Source organism: Triticum aestivum, chromosome 2B (assembly GCF_018294505.1).
Source record: "Triticum aestivum cultivar Chinese Spring chromosome 2B, IWGSC CS RefSeq v2.1, whole genome shotgun sequence".
Lineage (NCBI taxonomy): Eukaryota > Viridiplantae > Streptophyta > Magnoliopsida > Poales > Poaceae > Triticum > Triticum aestivum.
The window spans coordinates 665,921,239-665,940,280 of NC_057798.1; positions in this window are offsets into that span (position 1 = coordinate 665,921,239).

Here is a 19,042-nt window from a genome sequence, read left to right on the forward strand (position 1 = left end):
GCAATATCTTTAGCTGAGAATCCATCGATCCATTGATCGCGCCAAGACAGGCCCTTGGTGCCATCCCCCACCGAGATGTTAACTAGGCTGTCAAACACCGCGTGAGCATCTTTGTCCTCCATCATCGGCATCCCTTGCCACAGCCTCTCAGGGCCCGTCCTTTGCAACCATTCCCATCTAACCCGCAGTGCTAGCCCTTGCATCTGCAGGTTCCGAACACCTCGTCCACCCAAGCAAGTAGGCTTACACACCGCGTCCCAAGTGATCAGACAATGGTATATAGATGCAAGGGTATATAGATGCAATCTCTCCTCTCATATATGTTCATCTCCTAGATTGATCTTGGTGAGTGTAGCCCATGCAACGTTCCCCAACAATGGCATCATGAGCTAGATCTTGCGTAGGTGACATCACGAGTAGAACACAAATGAGATTGTGGGTGTTGATAATCAGATTGCTTCCTTCCTTAGTGTTTTCTTGATTCAGCGGTATTGTGGGATGAAGCGTCCCAGACCAACTTTACATGTCCATGTAAATGAGACTGGTTCCATCGAATGACATGTGACTTTGTTGCATAAGATGGCTGGCGGGTGTCTGTCTCTCCCACCTTAGTTGAATCGGATTCGACGAAGGCGGTCCTTGTAGAAGGTTAAATAGCAACATGCATGTCACCATTGTGGTTTTGCATAGGTAAGTATCGTTCTTGATAGATACCCATAACAGCCACGTAAAACATGCAACAACAAAGTAGAGGACGTCTAACTTGTTTTTGCGGGGTATGTTGTGATATGAAATTCCGAAATACATGATGAAATATATTTGATGTATGAGATGATCATGTTTGTAATAGTTCATATCGACTTGCATGTCGATGCATACGACAACCGGTAGGAGCCATAGGGTTGTCTTTAATTATTGTATGACCCACGTGTCAATCATTAAATGCTATGTAATGCTTTACTTTATCGTTGAGCGGTAGCAGTAGTATTAGAAGCATGGTTGGCGTGACAACCCCGATGGCGACACGATGATGGAGATCATGGTGTCATGCCGGTGATGATGGAGATCATGTCGGTGCTTTGGAGATGGAGATCAAAAGAGCAAGTTGATGGCCATATCATGTCACTTATGATTTGCGTCTGACTTTTAATACTTTTATGCATCTTATTTGGCTTATGATGATGGTAGCATTATAAGGTGATCCCTCACGAAAATTTCAAGATAAAATTGTGTTCTCCCCAAGTGTGCACTGTTGCGAAAGTTCGTCATTCAGAAGCACCACGTGATGATCGGGTGTGATAGACTCTACATATGCATACAACAGGTGTAATCTAGTTTTGCACATGAGGAGCACCCAGATTAAACTTGACGACCCTAGCATGTATAGACATGGCCTCGGAGCACAAGAGACCGAAAGGTCGAACATGAGTCATATAGTAGATATGATCAACATGGAGATGTTCACCATTTAAACCACCTCATCTCACATGATGATCAGACTTGGGTTGGTGAATTTGGATCGTGTTACACTCATACAACTGGAGGGATGTTGATTTGAGTGGGAGTTCTTAGGTAATATGATTAATTGAACTCATTATCTTGAACAATAGTCTAAGTTACCTTTGCAAATTTATGTTGTAGATCAATGGCTCGTGCAGTAGCTCCCCTGAATTTCAATGCGTTCCTAGAGAAAGCTAAGCTGAAAGATGATGGAAGTAACTTTGTGGACTGGGCCCGTAATATGAGGATTATCCTCACGACTGCCCAAAAGTCTTATTTCCTTGATGCACTGCTTGGTGCGCCACCCCCTCCAGGGATTGTGGACATTGTGAATGCATGGCAGTCATGTGTTGATGACTTCTCAATAGTTTAGTGTGCCATGCTGTATGGCTTAGATACGGGACTTCAAAGGTGTTTTGAATGTCATGGAGCATATGAGATGTTCTAGGAGTTGAAGTTTATCTGTGAGAAGAATGCCCGGATCGAGAGGTATGAGACCTCCGATAAGTTTTATGCCTGCAAGATGGAGGAGAACGGGTCTATCAGTGAGCACATACTTAGAATGTCTGGGTACTACAACCGTCTGGCAGAGTTGGGAGTTAAGCTCCCGACAGAGTTCTTCAATCGCTACCACCTAGATATAACAGCTTTGTGTTGAACTATAACATGCAAGGGATGAACAAGTTAGTCTGCGATCTGTTCGCGATGTTGAAAGTCACTGAGTTAGACATCCAGAAGGAGAATCAAGTGTTGATGGTGAATAAAAACACTACTTTTAGTAAAGGCAAGGAAAAGAAGGGAAACTTCAAGAAAGGTGGCAAAGCAGTTGCTCCTCCCGTTAAGAAACCCAAGGCTAGACCCAAGCTAGAGACTGAGTGCTTCTATTGCAAGGGAACTGACCACTAGAAGCAGAACTGCCCCAAGTATCTGACCGACAAGAAGGGGGCCAACGTCAACAAAGGTATATATGATATACATGTTATTCAGGTGTACCTTACCAACTCTTGTTGTAGTGCCTGGGTATTTGATACCGGTTTGGTTGCTCACATTTTCAGCTAAAAGCAGGAACTACAGAATAGATGGAGGCTAGCGAAGGACGAAGTGGCGATGCGCGTGGGAAATGGTTCCAAGGTTGATGTGATCGCCGTCGGCATGCTCACTCTTCGATTACCATCAGGATTAGTGATGAACCTGAATAATTGCTATTTAGCGCCTGCGTTATGCATGAACATTATATCCTGATCTTGTTTAATGTGAGACGGTTACTCGTTTAAATCAGAGAGTAATGGTTGTTCAATTTATATGGGTAATATCTTTTATGTTCATGCACCCATTGTGAGGAGTTTATTCTTATTGAATATGGATACGTCTCCAACATATCTATAATTTTTGATTGTTCCATGCAATTATATTACCCGTTTTGGATGTTTATGGGCTTTACTTTACACTTTTATATCATTTTTGGGACTAACCTACTAACCGAAGGCCCAGCCCGAATTGCTGTTTTTTTTGCCTATTTCAGTATTTCACACAAAAGGAATATCAAACGGAGTCCAAATGGAATGAAACCTTCGGGAGCGATCTTTTTGGAACAAACGTGATCCAGAGGACTTGGAGTGGAAGTCAAGAAACAAGCAAGGCGGCCACGAGGGTGACCGACGCACCCCCTACAGGTGGGCACGCCCCCCACCCTCGTGGGCCCCTTGAGCGTCCACCGACCTACTTCATCCTCCTACATATACCCATGTACCCCGAAAACATCAGAGGCGACCACGAAAAACTATTTCCACCACTGTAACCTTTTGTATCCGTGAGATCCCATCTTGGAGCCTTCGTCGGCGCTTCATCGGAGGGGGAATCGATCACGGAGGGCCTCTACATCATCTCCAAGGCCTCTCCAATGAGTTGTGAGTAGTTTACCACAGACCTTCGGGTCCATAGTTATTAGTTAGATGGCTTCTTCTCTCTCTTTGATTCTCAATACAAAGTTCTCCTTCCTCTTCTTGGATATCTATTTGATGCAACTCTTTTTGCGGTGTGTCTGTCGAGATCCGATGAATTGTGGGTTTATGATCAAGTTTATCTGTGAGAAATATTTGAATCTTCTCTGATTTCTTTTATGTGTGATTAAGTTATCTTTGCAAGTCTCTTCGAATTATCAGTTTGGTTTGGCCTACAAGATTGATCTTTCTTGCAATGGGAGAAGTTCTTAGCTTTGGGTTCAATCTTGCGGTGTCCTTTCCTAGTGACAGCAGGGGCACAAAGGCACGTATTGTATTGTTGCCGTCGAGGATAAAAAGATGGGGTTTATATCATATTGCATGAGTTTATCCCTCTACATCATGTCATCTTTCTTAATGCGTTACTCTGTTCTTTATGAACTTAATACTCTAGATGCATGCTGGATAGCGGTTGATGTGTGGAGTAATAGTAGTAGATGCAGGCAGGAGTCGGTCTACTTGTCATCGACGTGATGCCTATATACATGATCATGCCTAGATAATCTCATAACTATGCACTTTTCTATCAATTGCTCGACAGTAATTTGTTAACCCACCGTAATAATTATGCTATCTTGAGAGAAGCCACTAGTGAAACCTATGGCCCCCGGGTCTATCTCTTATCATATAAGCTTTCAATCTACTTTTATTTGCATCTTTACTTTTCCAATCTATATCATAAAACACCAAAAATATATTTATGTTATCTTATTATCTCTATCAGATCTCACTTTCACAAGTGGTCGTGAAGGGATTGACAACCCCTTTATTGCGTTGGTTGCGAGTTCTTGTTTGTTTGTGTAGGTGTGTGGGACTTGTGAGGAGCCTCCTACTGGATTGATACCTTGGTTCTCAAAAACTGAGGGAAATACTTACGCTACTATTGCTGCATCACCCTTTCCTCTTCAAGGAAAACAAACGCAAGCTCAAGACGTAGCAAGAAGGATTTCTAGCACCGTTGCCGGGGAGGTATTTGCTCAAGTCAAGACATACCAAGTACCCATCACAAACTCATCTCCCTCGCATTACATTATTTGCCATTTGCCTCTCGTTTTTCTCTCCCCCACTTCACCCTTGCCGTTTTATTCGCCCTCTCTTTCCCAATCTCCTCTCTCTTTCGCTTGCCCTTTTTGTTTGCTTGTGTGTTGGATTGCTTGTCGCGATAGCGCAAGATAATACCAAATTGTGTGATTTTTCCAATACCAATAATAATGATTTCCTTAGTACTCCGATTGCTCCTCTTAATGATGTTGAGTCTTGTGAAATCAAAGCTGCTTTGCTAAATCTTGTTATGACAGATCAATTCTCCGGCCTTCCTAGTGAAGATGCCGCTACCCATCTAAACAACTTTGTTGATTTGTGTGAGATGCAAAAGAAGAAAGATACGGATAATGATATTGTTAAATTGAAGTTATTTCCGTTTTCACTTAGAGATCGTGCAAAAATTTGGTTTTCGTCTTTGCCTAAAAATAGTATTGATTCATGGAATAAGTGCAAATATGCCTTTATCTCTAAGTATTTTCCTCCTGCTAAGATCATCTCTCTTAGGAACGATATTACGAATTTTAAACAACTTTATCATGAGCATGTTGCCCAATCTTGGGAAAGAATGAAATTGATGATTCGCAATTGCCCTACTCATGGTTTGAATTTATGGATGATCATACAAAAAATTGATGTCGGATTGAATTTTGCTTCTAGAAATCTTTTAGATTCGGCCGCGGGAGGCACATTTATGGAAATCACCTTAGGAGAATCTACTAAACTCCTTGATAATATTATGGCTAATTATTCTTAATGGCACACCGAAAGATCTACTAGTAAAAAAGTGCATGCTATAGAAGAAATTAATGTTTTGAGTGGAAAGATGGATGAACTTAGGAAATTGCTTGCTACTAAGAGTGCTCCTATTGATCCCACTGATATGCCTTTGTCTACTTTGATTGAGAATAATAATGAATCTATGGATGTGAATCTTTTTGGTAGGAATAATTTTGGTAACAATGCTTATAGAGGAAACTTTAATCCTAGACCGTTCCCTAGTAACCCCTCTAATAATTATGGAAATTCCTACAATAATTCTTATGGAAATTTTAATAAGATGCCCTCTGATTTTGAAAATAGTGTTAAAGAATTTATGGTTTCTCAAAAGAATTTTAATGCCTTGCTTGAAGAAAAATTGCTTAAACTTGATGATTTGGCTAGGAACGTTGATAAACTTTCGCTTGATGTTGATTCTTTGAAACTTAGATCTACTCCTCCTAAGCATGATATTAATGATTCTCTCAAAGATATGATAATTTCCATTGATGAGTGCAAAGAAAGAACCGCTAGATTGCGTGCCAAGAAAGATTGCTTTGTGAAGGCGTGTTCTTCTAGTTTCTATGAAAATAATGATGAAGATCTAAAAGTTATTGATGTGTCCCCTATTAAATCTTTGTTTTGCAATATGAATCTTAATAATGATGGGACTGGAGATGAGTCAACTTTAGTTAAAAGGCATCCCAATGATTCGGAGTTTTCAGATCTTGATGCTAAATTTGGTAAAAGTGGGATTGGAGAAGTCAAGACTTTAAATAGCATAGAACCCACTATCTTGGATTTCAAGGAGTTTAATTATGATAATTGTTCTTTAATAGATTGTATTTCTTGTTGCAATCCGTGTTGAATTCTCCTCATGCTTATAGACAAAATAAAGCCTTTAAAAACATATTGTTGATGCCTTGATGCAATCTTATGATGAGAAACTTAATTTGGAAGTTTCTATACCTAGAAAACTTGATGATGAGTGGGAACTTACTATAAAGATTAAAATTAAAGATTATGAGTGTTATGCTTTGTGTGATTTGGGTGCTAGTGTTTCCAAAATTCCGAAAACTTTATGTGATATTCTAGGTTTCCATGAATTTGATGATTGCTCTTTAAATTTGCACCTTGCGGATTCCACCATTAAAAAGCCTATGGGAAGGATCAATGATGTTCTTATTGTTGCAAATAGGAACTATGTGCCCTTAGATTTTATCGACCTTGACATAGATTGCAATCGTTCATGTCCTATTATTCTTGGTAGACCTTTCCTTAGAACAATTGGTGCAATTATTGATATGAAGGAAGGGAATATTAGATTCCAATTTCCATTAAGGAAAGGCATGGAGAAATTTCCAAGAAAGAAAGTCAAATTACCTTATGAATCATCATGCGAGCTACTTATGAATCAAATGCCAAAGATGGCACTATTTAGATCTATCCTTGCTTTTATGCCTAGCTTGGGGCGTTAAACAATAGCGCTAGTTGGGAGGCAACCCAATTTTATTTTAGTTTCTTTTTTTTTGCTTCTGTTTAGTAATAAAGTTTGCATCTACTTTCTGTTTAGATGTGTTTTCTTGTTTTAATTAGTGTTTATAACCTATGGTAAGAGTTAATTTGATTCTGCTGAAAAACAGAAACTTTGCGCTCAGGAGAATTTTTTTTAATAAATCACAGAAACATTCTTTTGTGTTGATTCTTTTTTCTGTAGATCAATAGACAAATTTCCTAGGATTTCCTATTTTGGTATGATTTATAAGGTTCCAGAAGTATTCGAAAGTTACAGATTGCTATAGACTGTTCTGTTTTTGACAGATTCTGTTTTTTGTGTGTTGTTTGCTTATTTTGATGCATCTATGGCTAGTATGTAGGGGTATGAACCATAGAGAAGTTGGAATACATTAGGTTTAACACCAATATAAATAAATAATGAGTTCATTACAGTACCTTATGTGGTGGTTATTCTTTCTTGCACTAACGGAGCTTATGAGATTTCCTATTGAGTTTTGTGTTGTGAAGTTTTCAAGTTTGGGGTAAAGATTTGATGGACTGTGGAATAAAGGGTGGCAAAAGCCTAAGCTTGGGGATGCCCATGGCACCCCAATATATTCAAGGATAACCAAAATCCTAAGCTTGGGGATGCCTTCGTCTATCGGTAACTTTACTTGGAGCTATATTTTTATTCGCCACATGATATGTGTTTTGCTTGGAGCGTCGTGTATGATATTAGTCTTTGCTTTTTAGTTTACCACAATCATCCTTGCTGTAAACACCTATTGGGAGAGAAATACATGATTTAGAATTTATTAGAATACTCTATGTGCTTCACTTATATCTCTTGAGCTAGACAATTTTTGCTCTAGTGCTTCACCTATATCTTTTAGAGCACGGTGGTGGCTTATTGTAGAAATTGTTGATCTCTAATGCTTCACTTATATTATTTTGAGAGTCTCTTAGAACAGCATGGTATTTGCTATGGTTATAAAATTGGTCCTAGAATGATGGGCATCCAAGTTGGGTATAATAAAAACAATCATAGAAAGTGAATTGGATGATATGATCAATTTCATACTTGATATTTGTTTTGAGATATAGAGGTGGGGATATTAGAGTCATGCTAGTTGGGTAATTGTGAATTTAAAGAATACTTGTGTTGAAGTTTGTGATTCCCGTAGCATGCACATATGGTGAACCGCTTTGTGATGAAGTTGGAGCACAATTTTATTTATTGATTGTCTTCCTTATGAGTGGCGGTCGGGGACGAGCGATGGTCTTTTCCTTCCAATCTTCCCCCTAGGATCATGCACGTAGTACTTTGTTTCAATGGCTTGTAGATTTTTTCAATAAATATATGAGTTCTTTATGACTAATGGTGAGTCCATGGATTATACACACTCTCACCCTTCCACCATTGCTAGCCTCTCTTGTGCCGCACAACTTTTGCCGGTACCATACACCCACCATATACATTCCTCAAAACAGCCACCATACCTACCTATTATGCCATTTCCATAGCCATTCCGAGATATATTGCCATGTAACTTTCCACCATTCCATTTATTATGACACGCATCATCATTGTCATATTGCTCTTTGCATGATCATGTAGTTGACATCATGTTTGTGGTAAAGGCACCTCATAATTTCTCATAGATGTCACACTTGATTCATTGCATATCCTGGTACACCACTCGAGGCATCCATATAGAGTCATATCTTGTTCTAAGTATCGAGTTGTAATTTTGAGTTGTAAATAAATAAAAGTGTGATGATCTTCATTATTAGAGCATTGTCCCAGTGAGGAAAGGATGATGAAGACTATGATTCCCCCACAAGTCGGGATGAGACTTTGGACTTTATAAAAATAAAAGAGGCCAAAGAATCCCACCAAAAAGAAAAAAAGAAGAGAAATAAAAAAAGAAAATAAAGAAAAATGAGAAAAAAAGAGAAGGGACAATTCTACAATCTCTTTTTCCACACTTGTGCTTCAAAGTAGCACCATGGTCTTCATGATAGAGAGTCTCTTATGTTGTCACTTTCATATACTAGTGGGAATTTTTCATTATAGAACTTGGCTTGTATATTCCAATGATGGGCTTCCTCAAAATGCCCTAGGTCTTCATGAGCAAGCAAGTTGGATGCACACCCACTTAGTTTCTTTTGTTGTGCTTTCATACATTTATAGCTCTAGTGCATCCGTTGCATGGCAATCCCTACTCACTCACATTGATATCTATTAATGGGCATCTCCATAGCCCGTTGATACGCCTAGTTGATTCGAGACTATCTTCTCCTTTTTGTCTTCTCCACAACCACCATTCTATTCCATATATAGTGCTATGTCCATGGCTCACGCTCATGTATTGCGTGAAAATAGAAAAAGTTTGAGATTACTAAGGTATGAAACAATTGCTTGGCTTGTCGTCGGGGTTGTGCATGATTAAATACTTTGTGTGATGAAGATAGAGCAACAGTCAGACTATATGATTTTGTAGGGATAACTTTCTTTAGCCATGTTATTTTGAGAAGACATGATTGCTTTATTAGTATGCTTGAACTATTACTATTTCTTATGTCAATATGAACTTTTATTTTGAAACATTTGGATCTGAACATTTATGCCACAATAAAGAAAATTACATTGACAAATATGCTAGGTAGCATTCCACATCAAAAATTCTGTTTTTATCATTTAACTACTCGAGGACGAGCAGGAATTAAGCTTGGGGATGCTTGATACGTCTCGAACGTATCTATAATTTTTGACTGTTCCATGCTTTTATATTACCCGTTTTGGATGTTTGTGGGCTTTACTTTACACTTTTATATCATTTTTGGGACTAACCTACTAACCGGAGGCCCAGCCCGAATTGCTGTTTTTTTGCCTATTTCAGTGTTTCACAGAAAAGGAATATCAAACAGAGTCTAAACAGAATGAAACCTTCAGGAGCGATCTTTTTGGAACAAACTTGATCCAAAGGACTTGGAGTGGAAGTCAAGAAACAAGCGAGGCGCCCAAGAGGGTGCCCGGCGCGCCCCCCACCCTCGTGGGCCCCTCGATTATCCACCAACCTACTTCTTCCTCCTACATATACCCATGTACCCAGAAAACATCAGAGGCGACCACAAAAAACTATTTCCACCATCGCAACCTTCTATATCCACGAGATCCCATGTTGGAGCCTTCGTCGGTGCTCCGCCGGAGGGGGAATCAATCACCGAGGGCCTCTACATCATCTCCAAGGCCTCTCCGATGAGTTGTGAGTAGTTTACCACAGACCTTCGAGTCCATATTTATTAGTTAGATGGCTTCTTCTCTCTCTTTGATTCTCAATACAAAGTTCTCCTTCCTCTTCTTGGAGATCTATTCGATGCAACTCTTTTTGCAGTGTGTTTGTCGAGATCCGAAGAATTGTGGGTTTATGATCAAGTTTATCTGTGAGAAGTATTTGAATCTCCTTTGAATTCTTTTATGTGTGATTAATTTATCTTTGCAAGTGTCTTCGAATTATCAGTTTGGTTTGGCCTACTAGATTGATCTTTCTTGCAATGGGAGAAGTGCTTAGCTTTGGGTTCAATCTTGCGGTGTCCTTTCCCAGTGACAGCAGGGGCAGCAAGGCACGTATTGTATTGTTTCCATCGAGGATAAAAATATGGGGTTTATATCATATTGCATGAGTTTATCCCTCTACATCATGTCATATTTCTTAATGCGTTACTCTGTTCTATATGAACTTAATACTCTAGATGCATGCTGGATAGCGGTCGATGTGTGGAGTAATATTAGTAGATGCAGGCAGGAGTCGGTCTACTTGTCATGGACGTGATGCCTATATACATGATCATGCCTAGATAATCTCATAACTATGCGCTTTTCTATCAAATGCTCGACAGTAATTTGTTCACCCACTGTAATAATTATGCTATCTTGAGAGAAGCCACTAGTGAAACCTATGGCCCCGGGGTCTATCTCTTATCATATAAGCTTTCAATATACTTTTATATGCATCTTTACTTTTCCAATCTATATCATAAAACACCAAAAATATATTTATCTTATCTTATTATCTCTATCAGATCTCACTTTCGCAAGTAGCCGTGAAGGGATTGACAACCCCTTTATTGCGTTGGTTGCGAGTTCCTGTTTGTTTGTGTAGGTGCGTGGGACTTGTGAGGAGCCTCCTACTAGATTGATACCTTGGTTCTCAAAAACTGAGGGAAATACTTATGCTACTATTGCTGCATCACCCTTTACTCTTCAAGGAAAACCAACGCAAGCTCAAGACGTAGCAAATATCGATAGTGATGATACACATGTTCATAACATTGATGCCAAAAGATATAGAGTTGATAATGATAGTACCACTTCTTGTGGCATTGCCGCTTAGGTCATATTGGTGTTAAGTGCATGAAGAAACTCCGTGCTAATGAGATTTTGGAGTCACTTGACACATGCGAACCATGCCTCATGGGCAAGATGACCAAAACCCCGTTTTTCCGAACAATGGAACGAGCAAGTGACCTATTGGAAATCATACATACTGATGTGTGCGGTCCGATGAGTGTTGGCGCCCACGGTTGATATCATTATTTACTCACCTTCACCGATGACTTGAGTAGATATGGGTATGTTTACTTAATGAAGCATAAGCCTGAAATGTTTGAAAAGTTCAAGCAATTTCATAGTGGGGTTGAGAATCATCATAACAAGAAGATCAAATTCCTATGATCTGATCGAGGGGGAGAGTATCTGAGTTATGAGTTTGGCAATCACTTAAGACAATGTGGAATCATTCCACAGTTGACGCCACCTGGAACACCAAAGTGTAATGGTTTGTCCGGACGTCATAACCGTACCTTATTAGATATTGTGTGTTATATGATGTCCCTTTCTAATCTACCACTCTTGTTTTGGGGTTATGCATTAGAGACAACTGCATTCATTTTTAATAGGGCGCCATCTAAGTTCGTAGAGACGACATTGTATGAACTATGGTTTGGCAAGAAACCTAAGTTGTCGTTCCTTAAGGTTTGGGGATGTGATGCTTATGTAAAAAGGCCTCAGCCGGAAAAGCTCAAACCCAAAGCGGACAAATGCATCTTCATAGGATACCCAAAGGAGACGATTGGGTATACCTTCTATCTTAGATCCAAGGGCAAAGTGTTTGTCGCTAAGAACGGGTCCTTTCTCGAGAAAGAGTTTCTCTCGAAAGAATTGAGTGGGAGGAAGGATAGAACTTTATGAGGTTGTTGAACCTTTACTTCAACCAGTGAGTAGTGCATGGAAAGGTGTTTCTGTGACACCTACGTCAGTTGAAGAGGAAGTTAATGATAGTGATCATGAAGTTTTCGATCAAGTTACTATCAAACCTCGTAGGTTGACAAGGATACATACTACTCTTGAGTGGTATGTTAACCCTGTCTTAGAGGTCATGTTGTTGGACAACAACAACAATGAACCAACGGGCTATGGAGAAGTGATGGTGGGCTCGGATTTCGGAAAATGGTTAGAGGCGATGAAATCCGAGATGGTATCCATGTATGAAAACAAAGTATGTACTATGGAAGTATTACCTGAAGGGCGAAAGGCCATTCAAAATAAATGGATCTTCAAGAAGAAGAAGGACGCGGGGGGTAATATGACTGTCTATGAAGCTCGACTTGTGGCAAAGGGGTTTTCACAAGTTCAACGAGTTGACTACGATGAGACTTTCTCACCCGTAGCGATGCTTAAGTCCATCAAAATCATGTTGGTAATAGCTGCATTTTTCGATTATGAAATCTGGCAGATGGATGTCAAAACAATGTTCCTTAACGGTTTCCTTAAGGAAGAGTTGTATATGATGCAACCGGAAGGTTTTGTCGATCGAGAGGAGAATGCTGACAAACTGTGCAAGCTCCAGCGATCCATTTATGGGCTAGTGCAAGCATCTTGGAGTTGGAATATTCTCTTTGATGAGGTGATCAAAGCATTTGGGTTTATACAAGTTTATGGAGAAGCTTGTATTTACAAGAAAGTGAGTGGGAGCTCAATAGAGTTTCTAGTATTATATGTGGATGACATATTGTTGATTGGAAACAATATAGAACTTTCGGAAAACGTGAAGGAATATTTGAACAAGAGTTTTTCAATGAAGGACCTAGGAGAAGCTGCTTTCATGTTAGGCATCAAGATCTATAGAGATATATCAAGACGCTTGATAGGACTTTCACAAAGCACATACCTTGATAAGATTTTGAAGAAGTTCAAAATGGATCGGTCCAAGAAGGGGTTCTTGCCTGTTTTGCATGGTGTGAAGTTGAGTAAGACTCAATGCCCACCGACTACAGAGGATAGAGAAAAGATGAGTATCATCCCCTATGCTTCATCCATAGGCTCTATTATGTATGCTATGATGTGCACGAGACCAGATGTCAGCCTTGCCATAAGTATGACCAGAAGGTTTCAAAGTAATCCCGGAGTGGAACACTAGACAACGGTCAAGAATATCCTTAAGTCTCTGAAAAGGACTAAGGAAATGTTTCTCGTTTATGGAGGTGATCAAGAGCTCGTCGTAAAAGGGTTACATCGATGCAATCTTTGACACTGATCCGGATGACTCTAAGTCTCAAACCGGATAAATATATATTCTAAATGGGGGAGCAGTAAGCTTGTGCAATTCCAAGCAGCGTGGTAGCTGATTCTACATGCAAAGCGGAGTACATAGCTGCCTCGGAGGCAACAAAGGAAGGTGTATGTATGAGGCAGTTCATGGCAAATCTTGGAGTTGTGCTTAGTGCACTGGACCCAATGACTCTGCTCTGTGACAACACTGGTGTCATTGCTTTGGCCAAGGAACCAAGGTTTCACAAGAGGACCAAACACATAAAAGCGACGCTTCAATTCCATCCGCGACTAGGTCAAGGAGGAGGGCGAAAACATTTGCAGAGTACATACAGATTTGGATGTTGCAGATTCGTTGACTAAACCTCTTCCATGGGCAAAACATGATCAACACCAGAAGTCTATGGGTGTTAGATTCATTACTATGTAATGCTAGATTATTGACTCTAGTGCAAGTGGGAGACTGTTGGAAATAGGCCTTAGAGGCAATAATAAAGTGGTTGTTCCTAGATTTCCATGTTCTAGATAACCGTTTATTATCCATGCTAGAATTGTATAGATCGGAAACTCAGATACATGTGTGGATACATAGACAACAACATGTCCCTAGTGAGCCTCTACCGGACTAGCTCATTGATCAAAGATGGTTGTAGTTTCCTAGACATAGACATGAGTTGTCATTTAATAACAGGATCACATCATTGGGAGAATAATGTGATGGACAAGACCCAAACTATAAACGTAGAATATGATCGTATCAAGTTTGTTGCTACCATTTTCTGCATGTCAAGTATATGTTCCTATGACCATGAGATCATGCAACTCACTGACATCGGAGGAGTACCTTGTGTGTACCAAACATCGCAATGTAACTGGGTGACTATAAAGGTGCTCTACAGGTATCTCCGAGGGTGTATGTTGAGTTGGCATGGATCAAGACTAGGATTTGTCATTCCGTGTGACAGAGAGGTATCTCAGGGCCCACTTGGTAATACATCATCACAATGAGCTTGCAAGCAATGTGACTAATGGGTTAGCCACGGGATCTTGTATTATAGAATGAGTAAAGAGACTTGCCGGTAACGAGATTGAACTAGGTTTGGTGATACCGATGATCGAATCTCGGGAAAGTAACATACTGATAGACAAAGGGAACTACATACAGGATTGTCTGAATCCTTGACATCGAGGTTTGACCGATAAGATATTTATAGAATATTTAGGAACCAATATGGACATCCATGTCTCGCTATTGGTTATTGACCGTAGAGGTGTATCGTTCATGTTTACATAGTTCTCGAACCCGCAGGATCTACACACTTAATGTTTGGTGATGGTATAAGTATAGTTGAGTTGGTTTGGTGGTAACCGAAGGTTTTCGGAGTCCCAGATGAGATCCCGGACATGACGAGGAACTATGGAATGGTCCAGAGGTGAAGATCGATATATAGGACGAAGGGAATCGAAGTCAGGAAGTGTTTCGGGGATATCGAGTTATGGCTAGGAGAACCAAAAAGGGTTTTGGGGGCCCTGACAAGTGTTGGGGGCCTCATGGGCCAAGGGGAGGGAGCACACCAGCCCACTAAGGGGCTGTGCGCCCCCTCACCCCTTCCCTTGGTCAACAGGGGAGGTGGGGCGCCCCTAGGGCTGCCTCCACCTGGCTTCGGGGACAAGGCTCCTAGGGGAGGAGCCCAAAACCCATCTAGGGTTGCCCTTGTGGCCGCCGGTCCCCCTAGGGAAACTCTAGGGCACCACCTCCTCCCCCTCCCCCCTATATACAGAGGGGTAGAGGGAGGGCAGCCGCACCCATCTATGCCACGGCCTTGCCCTCCCTCTCCCGCGTAGTCCTCTTCCTCTCTATAGTGCTTAGCAAAGCTCTATTAAGATTCCACCACCACCGCCGCCACCACGCCATCATGCTGCCAGAGGACTCGAGCTACTACTTTGCCATAGCTCGCTGGATAGAGGAGGTGAAGGCATCATCAAGGCGTACGTGTGTTGAACACGGAGGTGCCGTCCGTTTGGCACTTGGATCGGGAGTTCGCGGGATGGATCAGGGAGACGTTCGGCTACATCAACCGCGTTTCTTAATGCTACCGCTTAGCGATCTACAAGGGTATGTAGATGCAATCTCTCCTATCATCCTAGATTGATCTTGGTGAGCGTACAAATTTTTTTTGTTTCCCATGCAACGTTCCCCAACACTTTATGCCTAGCTTAATGGCTTTAAAGAAAGCGCTGCCAGGGAGACAACCCCGAAGTTTTAAAGAGTCATTTTATTCTGTTGTGTGCTTTTATAAAGTTTGAAAACAAAAACATATATAGGGGAACTTAAAACTTTACAAAAAGAAAAGTGAAAGTGAGAAAGACGAGCACCGTGGAAGTGGGGGAGCTCCTTGAACTTTGTTCATGCGCATGGAAACTTTGTGAATCTTGAGTTACAAAAAAAATTCAACAAAAATTATTATCCCCTTGTACAAATCCTTTGTATTATAAAAATAATGTGCCAAGATTGACCTTTAGGATGATTAGATTGCTTGTTGGTATGTGCGGTGTAAAAACAGAAACTTTTGTTGTAGTGCGTGAATTTATATTTTTTACTGGAACGTCAAAAGTTCTGAAATTTTTACCCAGTACAACTATGCAATTTTTTATTTTGTCCCAACTTTTAAGGATTTTTGGAGATACGGAAGTATAGTCAAAGTTCACATTACTACAGATTGTCTGTTTTTTGACAGATTCTATTTTTGATGCATTGTTTTCCTTATTTTGATGGAACTATGGACTTTATTGGTGGTATAAGCCATGAATAAGTTGGGATACAGTAGGGATAATGCAAAAATAAAGTATGAATGGGTTTGCAACAATACTTAAAGTAGTGATTTTCTTTATTATAGTAACGGATCTCATGAATTTTCTATTAAGTTTTGTGTGGATGAAGTATTCAAAGATCCAGGAGGTTTCATTATGAGGAGAAGGAGGAGAGGCAAGAGTTCAAGCTTGGGGATTCCCAAGGCACCCCAAGTAAATATCCAAGGAGGTTCAAGCATCTAAACTTGGGGATGCCCCGGAAGGCATCCCATCTTTCTTCAACAAGTATACGTATGTTTTCGTTTTTGTTTCGTTCATGTGATATGTGTAAATCTTGGAGCATCTTTTGTGTTTAGTTCTCACTTTTATTTTATGCACCATGCTAGTATGAGATAGGCCATGGTTGATTTATAGAATGCTCATTGCACTTCACTTATATATTTTTAGTATGGCTTTATAGAATGCTTCATGTGCTACACTTATATCATTTGAAGTTTGGATTGCATGTTTCTCTTCATATAGAAAACCGTTATTTGTATAATGCTCTTTTGCTTTATATTTATTAGAGCATGGTCTTTTGTAGAAAGAATTATACCCTCTTGCTTCACTTATAGCTATTTGGAGAGTCAACAGGAAATTGGTCATTTGCGTGGTTAGTCATGAAATCCTACATAAAACTTGTGGATCATTGAATATGATATCTTTGATTCCTTGCAATACTTTTGCGATATAGAGATGATAATATGTGGGAGGTACTGGAGTCCGAGATGCGGGAACACGAAACACATCAAGATTCACCAAGCCGTGTGCCGGCAACCCTGCCCCCTCTAATTTACCCTCCGTCATAGTTTCTGTTGTGCTTGGTGAAGCCCTGCAGAGATTGTTCTTCACCACCACCATCACCACGACGTCGTGCTTCCGGAACTCATCTACTACTTTTCCCCTCTTGGTGTATCAAGAAGGCAAGAACATCATCGAGTTGAACGTGTGCTCAACACGGAGGTGCCATACGTAAGGTACTTGATCGGAATGGATCGTGAAGGTGTACGACTACATCAACCGCGTTGATAAAAGCTTCCTCTTAGCGATCTTCAAGGGTATGAAGATGTTTTCCCCCTCTCGTAGATGTGCATCTCCGTGGATAGATCTTGTGTGTGCATAGAAATTTTTTGTTTTCCATGCAACATTCCCCAATAGTGGCATCATGAGACATGTCTATGCATAGATGATATGATTTTTTACATCTCTGCCCCTGGTTCCTTAGCTCTACTCATTAATCTCCGCGCTCTTAACTTTTGCTCAGTTTTTGCCACTACCTTGCCCGAAACCCTCAGAACTAGTCATAACGGATGTTGCCGCCGGGTCAATGGCTTGACCGTTAACTTTGACGAGTGGGGCCGCGTTGTACTGTATCGTCTGTTGGACTTGACAAGTGGGTCATGTTGGGCGGTGTCGTTGTTCGATCGTTGGGTCGTGATTTCGTCCGGCCGGCCCGTGCATTAAACGCTCACGTGTGCCGCCATGACAGAAGCCTGCTATGCATGCACCTAGCAAATCCTGCCTGCATGCGTTGATACGCGCCGCAACCATGCGCCGACCGAGCCTGCATGCGTTGATGCGTGCCGCCATGATGCACTGACCGAGCAGCTTTCTTGCATGCCAGCCGCCACGAATGCAGCGACGGTCACTGTCGGTGGTTCCTCTCTTCTAGCTAGGTGGCTACATATTTGTCACTTCTGTAAAAAAGAGAAGGGTTCGTTGTGGCTACATGCACTTGGTGGTTACTAACAAAGCGAGCTCTCTAAGAAAACAATCAACAAATATGTAGTCCCAATATGTAGATAGGGCCAACAAGCCCATAACACGATCACATAGTTCAAACTAGGAAGAACTTAATAATAAAATAGATAGAAAACTTTATAATAGAACTTAATAAAAGGGCCAACAAGCTCATAGCATCTCCAACACAGTTCAATTACAACCTAACATAACATAGAATCAAAAAAAGATAGATGGTTTAGAACCCTAGCCACTGCCTTCTCCACCTTGCCCCTCTCCGGGCACCTTTCACTGCTCCTCCGGGGTATTGTCGATGGGGTACGAAAGAGTGTGCATGCACGGCGCATTGGGGATGCTCCGTGAACATGTTTTGGGTGGTGAATGAGATGAACTCGCAGCCACACCAAAACACCCGACTGAGGAGGTAGAAGGCATCAAATGTGTTGGTGAAGTGGGCAAGGAGAGCAACCACCACCCTGTTTTGGATGACCTCCTCGACGTGGAACATCCTTGGAGATCCCCGCGGGAGGTGGTGGTAGCCGGACGTGAGGAAGAACTTGGTGAAGTTCCTTGCGGTCCTCCACCTTGATATCGCCCACACACGTAGTGTGCGCTCAACGTACATGTCAGTGGGTGGGAAGCGGTAGGTTGGTACGGTGTACTGGATGGCTGAGGGACGTGCAGAAGAAGGAGAAGGGGTCGAAGAGCAAGAAGGGTAGATGGCAGTGGATGGGAGATGGATGAGGGGTGGTAGAGGCAGAAGGTGGCTTAAATAGCCGTAGTGCTACTTGTTAATTCGCCATGGCAATAACGAGGTCAAATATGAAGTAGTCTGTTTTCACACCAACCGCGGCATTGGGAGTGTACACGCGTGGGAAACCACGGTTTGAAAATAAGAAGAAAAAGAAGCTAATTGCACACATGGGAATCCGTGGTCATATATATTAGGGTCCCTATATATTATATGAACAAAAGAGACAATTTTTTAATAGTTTGTGGCCATTTTGCATGATAAAAATAAATTTGGCCCTTATAAATTTGG